Source organism: Hippichthys cyanospilos, chromosome 8 (assembly GCF_059441005.1).
Source record: "Hippichthys cyanospilos isolate Australia breed blue-spotted pipefish chromosome 8, RoL_Hcya_1.0, whole genome shotgun sequence".
In the NCBI taxonomy this organism is placed as follows: domain Eukaryota; kingdom Metazoa; phylum Chordata; class Actinopteri; order Syngnathiformes; family Syngnathidae; genus Hippichthys; species Hippichthys cyanospilos.
Window position 1 is genome coordinate 14250368 of NC_142376.1, and position 9633 is coordinate 14260000.

The 9633-nt window shown below is 40.2% G+C and overlaps 1 long non-coding RNA gene across 1 annotated transcript in view; it reads right to left on the reverse strand.

Annotated features, from left to right (window-relative positions):
* Window positions 1–1979: 1979 nt before the first annotated feature.
* LOC148420261 (uncharacterized) overlaps window positions 1980–9633 on the reverse strand; it is a 46151-nt gene continuing 38497 nt past the window's right edge. Inside the window, exons 4-5 of the long non-coding RNA XR_015866469.1 lie at window positions 4016–4575; window positions 1980–3105 (exon numbers count right to left, since the gene is read on the reverse strand). This is a non-coding gene — a long non-coding RNA (uncharacterized LOC148420261). The remainder of the gene's footprint in view (window positions 3106–4015; window positions 4576–9633) is intronic.

Below are 9633 nucleotides of genomic sequence, written 5' to 3' on the forward strand. Positions count from 1 at the left end.
CCTCCCCCGTCCAGCCGGTTGTATGTTCTTGTAACGTAACACGAGCATCACCTTTCGCTCGATTCATCTTTACATGCGAGCGCTGCGTGACGCAAACCCCGCCCCTCCCTCCGGCAATGTTTTTCTCCGTCGCTCTCTCTTTCTCTCCATAGTAACCGCTACATAGCAAATAATGCCATCATAATAATAATGCCCAAAACCACACTTTGTGTTCATTTTTCCTCACGACGGTGTTCGGCTTATAAAATTCCAGAGACGAAGTGATGCCGGCTTTGTGCGGAGCCGAACGAACAGCACAATGCAAACTCCGCGCGCAGGCAGGGCGCTTCCTGGATGCCCGCCAATTTCCAGTAGCACAGCACTGCAGCGTGTCAATGTGCCCGTTGCCACGGAAACAAGGAGTGCACATACTGTCACGTTGGCAACCGAAAGCCTTCCCGTTACTCTTCGCTGCTTTCTTTACAAAGTTGTACAAGTCTGCTGTAGATGTATCACGCGCTTCCCACACACAAAGAGATGCCTGCGCCATTAAGTCACTCAGTGACTGGGGCAGGGCATGACCCCCACCTGTGCAATTGTACTTGTTGAATTACGTAGTCATTTCAGAGCCTATCAAATATTTGTACACCCTGTGATTGTTTTTTTTTTTTTTTTTAGATGTGCTGAAAGTACCACAAAAAAAGAGTATTGGCCTCACACTGAAAAAAACAACATTGTAAAAATGAGTTTTCTTATGATCAATTTAAAATGTCCTTGCTGCTGTGTGAATCACCGCGTCCTCGCACATGTTATCAGCATAGTGATTGTGTCCTGCGGCAAGCAACTTGGCTGTGAGTTATTACTGGCAGGTCTATAGCCCTCCATCAGACGCTGTGAAAGAACAACCTCAGCGATGTCGTGCAGTGCAGCGCCTCTGTTGCAAAGTCACAACTTGCAACATAAGTCATGCGTTTGAGACACAAAGTGCCGCAGCAAGCTCATCACTCTTCCCTAAGCTGCGACCTTGATCAGAGGTGGCACCTTTTTGCTCACAGGCTAAAGTTTTATTTAGTCATTTAGTTGTGAAGAAAAGAAATGTTGGCATATGGCATACATTATTTGAAGCTTATGTTTTGTAATCAAAGCTGACACCGGTGACCTCAAGGCAGTTTTTGAAACTAAGTGTTTGATCCGCTAAACAGGAAGTGGCTAAATAACAAATTGACTAATTCATACAACAATACAGTACGTCCATACGTTTGAACGTTTCAGCCCAAGCAGTGTCCCAACAACAACAAAGGAGAGAGAAATAATACAACAAGCGTCATTGAAGACAATAGGCCTGTAATCAAGTTCACCTTTATCAAATACAAATGACGATCAAGTCACAAAGGTCCGAGCCCATGTCAAGTCGTAGTCCAGGAAGGCCAAGTCCAGATGAGATCAAGCGTAAGGCTTAGGACAGAAAAATACTATTTTCACAACCATTGAATTATAGAAATGTTACTTTGCTCTATACTCTTCTTAGATGTTAATGAACACTTGATTAACCATATGTGCCGATAACCATTTGACATTTGAGTTAAATTCTCGGATAGTACAATCTTGCTATGTTCCTTACTAAACCATGACAATTGAAAGAATTGCATTAACAATTTAAAATGAACCTTATGGTCTACATTTGTTGTTCATTCTCCTCCGTTCAATACGCTTCCCTTTTGTGTATATCTGAAGGACAGTTAAAGGTTATCCCTGTCACCAGGCATCTTATCCATGTCTGGCTCCATCTGAGCTCATATCACTGGAGGTGAAAGGTTCCCTGCTAACTATATACAGCCCCTAAATCCTTCCACAACTTTGTTTGTGCCTTGAGTGGTGTTGGAGCAGCTGCACGAGTGTCACAGCTTGCCCGGGGATGCAGATCAAAGTGCTGATATGGTTTGTTATTTTGGGTCCTGTGTTGCCCCGAGGACCCGAAATTTTTTGGGAGCATGGCAGGATGGTCAGAGCGATGGGTGGTGCTGCGGCCAAGGGGATCTCGGATTAAGGGTCCCCCCCAGCGTGCAATATGAGCCTTCCTGCCACATGGCATTGTGGTAATTCTGCGGGTAAAGAGAACTGCTGACACTGCCAGGCGCAGGCATGACCGCACAGATTGGGCGGGATCAACCCTCAGCTCATTATTGCTATTTCAGATGGACTCTTCAGCTTTGACACATTGCTCCACTTTATCTTCTTTGTCAAAGTTCATTCTTGCCTTGATAAACAACAAACGTCATATGACCTCACCTCAAGGACCAATTAGGATTTGTTCTCGTTTCAATGAGCATACAGCATGACCTTTTTACAATGTAGTTTTGTATCATTGGTACAAAAAGACAGATTAAGATCCTGGCAAGATTCAACAGTCAAGACAATTATTAAACTTATGTCATATTGTTTAATACGGTCATTAGATGACATCACCCAACTATACACCGGTACTTTAAATGTAAATGACCTTTAATGTTATGAAATAGAAAATGGTTATAAAATAGAAAAAGACCAACACATGTGGCCATAAGGAAATCAACTAGGCACAGAAAGGATCCCATGATTTTTTTTTTTTTTGTAAAATAGGACAGCAGCTGTCCCAGCGATACATATCATCTATTACAAGATTCAAGATTCAATTCAAGAGATTTATCGTCATATGTATTGTTGTACCATAAATGAATTTCTTATTCTGTTCACTTCCCCGAGCAGACTACATTCCATAATTGAGCAAAAATAAGGTAGGCAAAAGCACAAAAACATTCCATAATTGATCAATAAATACAATAGCAACAAGTAGCAAAAAAACTACAGTGACAATGGTGCTAATAATTTAGTGCAGAATATCATGTAGTGCAAAAAAAATACATATTTTAGTGCAAGATATTGTTTATGCGTGCAGTAGGAGGCAGATTAGTTTGTGAGGGATTTGTTGTGAATCCGGATGGCTTGTGGGTTGAAGCTGTTTGCCAGTCCGGCAATTCTGCCCCTCATGCTCCTATAGCGTCTGCCTGATGGCAGCATTTCGAACAGGTCGTTTTGTGGGTGTGTCCTGTCCTTGATGATGTTGCAAATCAATTCACCTTAGAATATCTATATTAAAAAAAAAAAAAAAAAAAAAAAAATCTGTAATTCAATTTCATATGAAAAATAAAACACATAGCAACATGTAGCTTTATGCCTACTTGCGACTCGGTTTTTATTGCGTCACATGATTTCTCTACCAACCTCAATGCACCGTCATTTAAAAAAAAACAAAAAAACAAAAAAACACATTAAATCAGGAGAAAGCCCCCATGAATTAAGATGCCATTTCAATTTCAAAAAGTTTCATCAATGCATTAAACATTTGCAGAAATGGTTGCCTACATTTAAATACATATTTGAGCATGTCATCTGTCAAATACGCTACAAGTAAAAAGCAACACTTCTGCTGAGCTTTATTCATTAGACTAGTAATGACTTTTTGGCGGCGGTGCAGGAGGGTTTTCTCTGGGTACTCTGTTTTCCTCCCACTTTCCCAAAAACATTCATGGTATGGTATGAATATTGGACACTCCAAATTGCCCTTAGGTGTTTTTGTGAGTGTGAATGCCTGCTTCTTTGTTTCTGTATACCCTGTGATTGGCTGGCAACCAGTTCAGGATTCACCCCGCCTGATGGATGGATTGATACCTTTTTGGGGGGAATTTTATTATAAACCTGTATCTTGCCTTTCCTGGCTAAAAGCCAATCAGAATGAAGAAAGTCACTTTGTGATGTACTCATTGATTATGTAAATGCCGTTACCTCTTTGCGCACCCGAGAATGTTTTGTTCAACTATGTGCCAGTGATTTATTAATTCAAATAAAAAAATCTTTTGGTAGTTAATTCTAATTAGTGCTTTTGACTTTAGGCCTGTGCAATGAATGGGTTGAGCAAGAGAAACTCAAATGCATACTGTACAAAAGTACAGTATGCATTTGAGTTAAAGAAACCATGACTCTGAAATATAACACAAACCTTGAATTTCCAACCAGGCTAGGCCATCTCAATGAGAAGAAAGTGTTGCTCAGTGCATTACATTAAAGACGTATTTTCCCTCTTAATACTAACTGCTGCATGCTTACATAAAACATTCAATTTTTCCTGGATACATGTATGTATGCTTGCTGTATGTTAAGACTGTGTATTTACTTCAGTGCTGCCGAGTAGATGGCAGTTGAACAGGCATTAAAATGCAAAACAGTGTCAAGAGGCCGCACTCACTAAGACCTTTTATCAAATTGGTATTCATGACGACAGTTCTGCCAATGAGTAAATTATTAACTACTGACAATGATTGTCCGGCTGCATGCTCGCAAACACACTTTTTTTTGCCACTTTAATTGTAACCAATAAATCAAATGATGCTGTTTACTTGGCCAACTTTTTGCAAAATCTCTCCTCCTTGACTGCAGAACCAAAATGAAGCTAAAAGGATACGGTTGCCGTTTCTTTATTCTTGCATGGGTGATACGAGGGCTTACTGTCGTCATCTGGCCTCTTGCAAGCCATGTTTATCTGCTCAGGCGCGGCCGCTGCTGAATACACAGAAAAAGCAAGGAATGCTTAGAGATGCATGCATCACTGAGGGGAAATAACTGTTTAGAATGAGAAATCAACATGGTGATATGGGATGGTAACCATCTCCAAAACAGTTGAACTCCCATGATACAGCCCCTTTAATGTAGACATTTGTTATTCTGTCTTGCAAAAAAGGCTGGAGTTGGTCATGATTGTTCTTAGAGCACCTATGGATGAAGCAGAAATTGTTGCAAATCACAGCCATTTTGACTTAGATTTGGAATCAAATCGATTTTTGAGACAGGCAAAGATTCTCATAGTACATTGAGGTCTTGACGTCATTTCCATGCGTTTTTCTTTTTCCCACCTCCCTATGATGAAAGTCATAGCACATCTGCTAAAAAGGTCTGCCACACAACAGCAGCTGCTACCTGCCACAAATGTTAATGTCAAACATTATATTACCATTAGCTCTCTGTGCTGCCGCTAAATGTTATCATAGATCTTCAGACAGACAAAACACTCCCATTCCCATTCAAGTCACATGAGCTGGTAATCGCAGACTGACACAAAAGAGAAAGATGCCTTGTCATTCACTTAATTACTCTCCCCCCAGGCACACACCTTGAAAACCACATGATTAATTTGTTTGCCGTTTACCAAAAATGATCAAGGATTCCCCGTCATCTTGTTCCAAACTTGCCCGTGTACTTGTGGCACAGTATTAATTAAGAGGGATATGTAGAGATTGCGCCATAAATCATCGCGCTCGTGTTTTCATGCTCGGTCTACTGCTTGAATTTGTTACTTGTTCCTGTCATAACATTGAGGCTGTCACAGAGGAGACAGACGACATCGAAAGGCAACTGCCGTATTGTCATATTACTCTCTGAGGAGTTTGACAATAGAGGAAAGGATAACTGACTTGTTCTCATTGCGCGACATCTGGGACATAGAGCAGGCGGTAACACGGGGTGCCATATAAAATGCAAATTTCAGGCTTTTCACAAAATCTTCAAAAGTCACTTGACATTATCTCCACAGCAAGAAGTCGAAGACATAATGATGTTGCTTTTGGATTCGGTTTCTGCACACCCCCTTGGCTGTCCTTGTACGACTAGGCTCACTGATCCTGCCAGAGTGATTTCAATCGATAAAGTTGTGTTTTATCCAAGAATAACACATCACACCACCAAAACTCACAGTGGCACATTTGACAGCGCTACTGCATCACAGCAACACAAGTAACATTCAAATCTATCATCTTGGGTTTTGAACTTGTTTTAACTGTCACTGCGGCGTTCTCATGCCCATTAGCATCATTAGCTTAATGTTGTTTCAGTTCATTCTGCCAAATCGCCTCACTATGTCTTTGATTAAAAGTACATAGTTGACCCGCTGTTAAAATGTCTGCAATCAGCCTCACTGTGTGTGTGTGTGTGTGTGTTTTTTTTCAAGCGCCTCATGTGATCGGCATTCACCCACCAAATAGCCTCTCTCAGACTTCGCCCTCCGCAGGCCCATACAGAGTGTCTTTTAGCAGAGAAAGGAAGGTCAGTGCTCTGTGTCGTCACACTTCCAACTCACAGGACAAATCCTGGGAGCCAATCTGTGAGAGACACAAGTGTCCTTTGTTTGGCTTAAAACAAGATGACATTTGTTGTTGCACTCTTGGCTGTGATGTCACCGTCATGGTCCTTCATCTCTGTCACCTCTGAGAGGCGTGGTCAGAAGATGCATACTGACTTGAGGCTCCGCTTGGCCTCACACCCACACACTATCCTACACGGACAAATACACAAGCGTGTGTATTCATCGCCTGTCGCAAAAATAGATCAGTTGCTCCATTGTTCTCTGAAATCCAGTGAAGTGCTGGGCGGGAATATAAGTAGAATGGCTTTAAAAGCAATTTGCTACAAACAAAACAGTAAAATGGAACATAGATGAGACCTCTGCCAAGGTAGAGCGATTAACTAATGTGTGGTTGTTGTGGTTTTTGTATTTGCTTTTGAACTTGAAGATTTTCACACGGAGAACAAAAAAGAAAGCCAACCTTTGGCAGCAGAAATGATTTACAGTGAACACACAAACTGTTTATTTATTGGTTCAGGTTTACTGTAAAACAGACAACAAAAGAGAATTAAAAATCGTACCATTTAACTTATTTTTGTCGATGAGCCATAAGCACATCCAACTTGCAGTTAGGTGAAATAGACAGACCCGAGTTCACCCAAGACTCGAGTGAGAAAAAGTGGTATGAAAAATGGGTGGATGAATGATAAAACATTTAAACACATATCGTGAAAGTCCGTCAACTTGATGCTAACATAAAAGTATGAAACGGGTTAACGTCAAAATGTGGGTTTCTGGAATTTTCAGAATATATTTATTTACATGTTAGCAAAAAGGCTTACATTGAATGTGTTTGTTACATACAAATGACGTCATGACAGAAAAAGGCATCATTTCCACTTTATAAATTCTACTGTCAAAAAATACATTTTATTCATGTCGCCAGAGTAACACAGCAATCGGTTTCCTTCTCACTCCCAAAGTGAGACTCTTTGAAGTGTCTGATTTTTGCACTATTTGCTTACGAGGATTGCATTACTTCTCCCTACGGGGAGCTACACGATCACTACGGCGGTGTTTAAATGGCATCGCGGTGCATATTTTTGGAAATGACCCAGATTCCTTACAGTTTCAGCCTGTGCAGAACCTAAACCGATGGTCTGATCCAAAAGGGTAACCCAAATATGTTTGCATGACCACATATTTGGGAGCGAAAATGGATAACTCAGATTTTTTATTGTTTTTTTTTTGTTGTTTTTTTTTTCAAATTTCAAAGGGTTACTGACTGCATGTAAACAGAAAATGTGGTGAAGATACATGACTCTGAGATTCAATATCTGCTATAGCAGAGATCCTAGTTATGAACTGTGAGCTATAAAAGAATTTGGTTCATTTTAATGGCTGTGACAGATTGATTGTGTTTAGGTCTTGGGCTGCTATGTGCATTATGCACCTGGTGGCCTCACAGGCCAAAACAGCTCCTATCACTAGATGAATGATGTGGCACATTAGTTAGCAACACGTAGGCCTCGCAATATGGCGACAGGCCTTAATCCAAACACTAAACATCACACGCGCTTTTCCATCTAATTACCTCCGTGTGGGACATATGTCATTTGGCTCTCTGCACTTGCAACGCTAAAAAGTGAGGAAGCACGCACACCTGTTACCTGGGATTACAAATTCAAATACGGCGTGATCAAAGTGGGATCACATTGCTAAAACTGATGAATATGAATGAATAATTCCAACTTTCTTATGCTTCTTAGTGTTTGGTAAAGTTTTTGCCACATGGTAAGTTGCATTGGCCTTATTTTCATTGTTGTTATTCAAATTTGAAAAACCTTTGATTTGAAAACTGGCTGGATTCTCTTGGATTTGTTTCAGTCAGTTAAACGCCAAAACGTCATTCATAAATAAGTGAAATGAATAAGAAACAGACGTCTTTGGGAAAGAGAAAAGCCCTAGTCAAAGGACAGGTGACGAGCCTACAACTTTGAAGAAAAAGAAAGTTTTAATAGGGAATACCAGGAGTCCTACTTGAAATAATGACTTCTTGCGGTAAGGACTTTGAGCACTACTTCCTCAAAAAAGGACCACCAAACTGACGAGGAAGGTATTCTTCACCTTATTGTTACCGACCCAGATGAGCTCGCAAACGACGGCATTCTCAAAAGTATTTTCAAGACTCAAGATGTCCGATACTGTATGAAGAGAGAAACAAGCTGAGGGCTCCCATTAGTTTGGTGTTGTTGGTGAGTTAATATTTAATGTTCACTTTCTCTTCGCCATTACCCCTGTCTACGATAAAATTGTCAGACGCTGATCTGACTGCCGCCCTGGTCCCGTGGTGATAAAAAGGTTGGGGGCCCCTGCTCCATAGAGTCAATTTGATGCTCAGGCAAGTAGATATGGAATCTTTTTTAAGGGGGACTTAAAAAATTTACTAATAATTAAAGGCAGAGCCATTTTTTTCCTCTTCCGGTGACCTATTTCCACCTTTGTTAAAAGCATTAATACAAAGAATGCTGTCAGGCATGTGCTTTTCATTTTGATCTTAACTAATTGACAAAAACATATTAGTAAGTTACTTGGAGCCAATCTTTGTCAGTGAAAATGTCAAAGGGTTACTCTTAACCACCAGACTCAAAATTGGTCAAATGACATTCAAACATCAACAAAATATAACCAATTTCTTACTTTCTTAGTATGTGGTGATTGACTGTTGTTCTGAAAGCAATACTGAAATACAAACAAAATCATTCTAAGTATTAATTACTTCTATGATTGAAAGTAAAAGGTCAGAGGGACTGTAACCATGTAAAAGGCCCTCACCAGCAGGGTCAGTGGTGCTGATGAATCTTGACCTCTGTATGAATGTAGCAGCTGCAGATGACGGCTCCTAAAATACGACCTGAGTGTGTGTCTGAGCAAATGGGCCAAAGCATTGTGCGGCAGTATGTAATTTGCAAACATGAAAAAAGGCTTGAAAGAAGACAAAAATAATCATCCCTTTAATTGTCACGCTTAGATCATTTCAGTGGTTTAATACATTGATAGTCACCTGGACTTAGTTTTGCTGCTTATGTAATGAACTTTTTCAGTTTTTCTGCTGACCACATTTTCTATTGATAATAATAACAACAATTTATCAACACAATTATTGTAATTGTCGATAATAGTAGCATCTTCATCATGTTCTAATTACCACCTCATGCAGCTTTTCCCCAAAATCTACCACTGCTTGTTTTTGTATAGTTTCCATGTTCACTGAAGAAAAAAAACTAAACAAAACAATTATATGTGCTGCTTTAAGCCACCTTTCCATTTTTCTAATGTTCGTTTACAGTGAGCTGTCATCTGCCTGGAGAACTGTGAATGAAAAATTGCCCTTCTCTTCACATGATGCAATGTAAGAATTATACAAGTGCGCCTTGTTTCTTGTTGATTATGCACTGTAATGGTTGCCAGTTTGGGAGCATAAACAGCTGACATGATTCAGA